The 3,169-nt window shown below is 38.8% G+C and overlaps 1 pseudogene; it reads right to left on the bottom strand.

Moving 5' to 3' along the window:
- Nucleotides 1-518: 518 nt before the first annotated feature.
- On the bottom strand, nt 519-2,892 carry LOC128579420 (pentatricopeptide repeat domain-containing protein 3, mitochondrial-like; annotated as a pseudogene).
- Nucleotides 2,893-3,169: the final 277 nt, after the last annotated feature.

Here is a 3,169-nt window from a genome sequence, read left to right as displayed (position 1 = left end):
GTTGTTGTTGTATTCATTCATGGCTTTGGTATTAGGTTGGTATTGACTTCATTAAATGAATTAGAGAGGATTTCCTCTTTCTAATCTTATGTAACAGTCTCAGTAGGACAGGTACCAGTTCTTCTTTGTATGTCTGGTAAGAATCACTATGATCTGGTTTTTGGCTTTTTTGGGAGGAAGCATATGTTTTATTGCTAATTTATTCTCACTACTTGTTGGTATGTTTAGAATTTCTATTTTTCTCCAACTCAGCTTGGGAGGTTGTGTGATTGCAGGAATTTATTCATTTTCTCTAGAATTTTTATTTTTTATTTATTTATTTTTTTTTTACATTAATCACTTGTGCAGTCTCAACTGCCATTATCCTGTTTAATCAGTTATAAGATGTATAATTTTTCACATATAAATATTCCCAAAATTGGGATACTACTGACCCAACAGTACTTGTGATGTAATTAGACACTGTCTCTTAGGAAGAAAGGATCAACATCTTAGCAACACATCACACCAACAAAAGCTTTAGTCCAGTAGCAGGGAGAGGGTACTGTGAGGTCAGCCTACCAGCACTTCAGATATACAGATCTTATCCTGACCACAAGAGCTGCAGCTTACATGGTAAGCCTGGAATGCTACAGTTAATAGGTGGTTTGGCTAGTAGCAAATTATAACGTAGCATCTGTCCACTGTTTCACAGTACCAAAATTCACCAAATCTGCATCCTCTATTTCTTTGAAACATTGTTAAATATTAGTATCTGTTTTCAAGTGTGAGTCCAGCAGCTATGGTGATGTCATCATTACTACTGAATATCCCACTTTCATTTGCCTTCATTGATGTCACTGTCGCTGTCACTGCTGCTGTCACTATCACTGTCACTGGTCCATGCAGTTAGGTTTTCTAGGGCTTCCTTTTGTTCCTGGCTGATGGCAAAGTCAGTCATTACTCTCTGGAAAAGGCTCTTGCAAATAGGTAAGCTGAAAGCACTCACCAGTTTTACCACTTCAATGGCCTGGGCAGGGCTATTGGACACTTTTGCACTGTCCATGAACTCATTCAGCAACTCATTTCTAGGGATCTTATTATGCTTCCTGAAAAGCCCCAACATTTTCCATGCTTCATGGGTTCTCCCAGCCCTTAAAAAGAGGACAGCTACACAGTTGAGAGGGATGGCTGGCCAATCTGGAGCAGTCTGTCTGCCATCTTGGCTTTCATAAGCAGATTTGATGTCAGCGGCACAGTCAGCAAACTCCTCCAGAAGCTCTGGTGGATGCTTATCCCTTGCCATAAGAATCAGAATCTCTTCCTTCAGGTCATTGTGGAAAGTATGACCACATTCTTTACTATCTTTCCAAATCCGAGGAATCACTTCTAGCCGATTGGCCACACCCAATGCTTGGAGAAGATCTACCAATGTTTGGGAGTGGGGAAAGAAAACTGAAGGTATCAGGTCCTTATACCACTTCAAGGTGACATCAATTTGTTCCATTAGACAAATTAAAGTGAAGAACTTGGAATAATAGAAATGATGGCGATAATCAGGTCCCATAAATTTCCGGTTATCTCCAGTGTTTAAAAGGCCATGTACTTGGTAAGCAAGTTCCAGATCTCTGAGAGATGAGCAAACTCTCATGGCTGACTGAAAAAACATACCATCATCCAGATCCTTTGGAGAAAATTTATTTCCCATTAATTCATTCATTATATCATAGATGATCAGGGATGATCCTTTTGAAATGTTTTCATGTTGATAAAATAGCTGAATAATATGGTGATATGTTGCAAGCGAGGGTTCTATTCCAATGGCTTTCATTTCTGGTAAGGTCTGTATTGCTGGCAATCTTGCAAGTACATGAAATCTTCGGAGACATTTCAAAATGGTATTAAAAGTCTGTAGATTTGGTTTCACCTTCTGTGCAACCATTTGTTTCAGTAGCTCCAGTGTTTTATTCCATTTTTCCTCAAAACCCGCATTCAGCCCCAACATTGTTGCTTCAATCAATGCACTGAATGTGTATACATCAGCATGGAGTCTGTTGTTTAATAATTCAGTGTACAAGTTTAATGCCGGCTCATAAGCTCGATGCTTCACCATCCCTCGGATCACTGTGCAGTAGGAATGTGAATTTTTCTCTGGCATCAATGTAAAGATTCTCTCAGCATTGTTTTTTTGCGCTCCATGTAGCTCCAATCTGATGACCAGCCTTCTTCCTAAATTTCTTGTTACTTTCCTCTTCCAATTCCTCTGACGGTTCAGTTTGCTGAAAAGGATAATCAGTGGAGGGCTCGTGGTCACCATAGTAACACAGTAAATCCAAGAGATTATTTGTTGTTTCAATAGACACAGTGGTTCCTGCTTACGAAAGCTGATCAAACAGGTCCACAGAGGATTTGACTTTTTTAAGCTTGATTCGTTCCTTTAGGGCAGCTTCACTTACTTCTTCCATCTGAGGTTCAAAGCACTCAGGCATTAAACACGGTATATGTGGTTCAGCTATGTCCTTTTGAAAATATTTGGGATGTGAATTAATAATAAACTTTGCTGCATTCTCCCCAGACTTCTTTGCCAGTAAAAATGAACGAGATTCCACAGAAGATGCTGGAATAAGGTAGGGATCATCTTGAAATGCATAAGGTGCAGCTGTGGTGTCCCTGTTTACTGTGGAAGCAAGTGCCTGAAGAACGGCCACTTTATCCCAAGATTTCTTTCTTGGAATAAACACTTCTTCAATCCTTGTTACATCAGTTCCTTCAACTTTTGGGAGGGTTGTACTTCCAGAATAAAATCTGAAACTTGATATTCGTTCACAAAGTCCTGCACGTTGACCCTTCAATGACAGGTAAAGCCTGCTGTGGATCCTGAAGCAAACTGAACCAGTCACCGCCATCTTTCGTTTCCTCTAGAATTTTTAGATTGTGTTCACAGAGGTGTTCATAGTAGTCTCAGAAGATCTTTTGCATTTCTATGATATAATGATATAATGTCTCCTTTTACATTTCTGATTGACCTTATTTCAATCATTTTCTTCTTTCCTCAGTTAATCTACCCAGTGGTCTATCAATTCTGTTCTTTTCTTTTTATTTTTTTTTTTTGTGTGGTATATCAGTTTTATTTGTCTTTTCAAAGAATCAAATTTTTGTTTTGTTGATCCTTTATATTGTTCTTTTTTGT

This window comes from Nycticebus coucang, unplaced genomic scaffold (genome assembly GCF_027406575.1).
Source record: "Nycticebus coucang isolate mNycCou1 unplaced genomic scaffold, mNycCou1.pri scaffold_53, whole genome shotgun sequence".
Taxonomy (NCBI): domain Eukaryota; kingdom Metazoa; phylum Chordata; class Mammalia; order Primates; family Lorisidae; genus Nycticebus; species Nycticebus coucang.
Note: the sequence above shows the minus strand (reverse complement) of the source record. Positions and strands in the feature narration are given on the sequence as shown.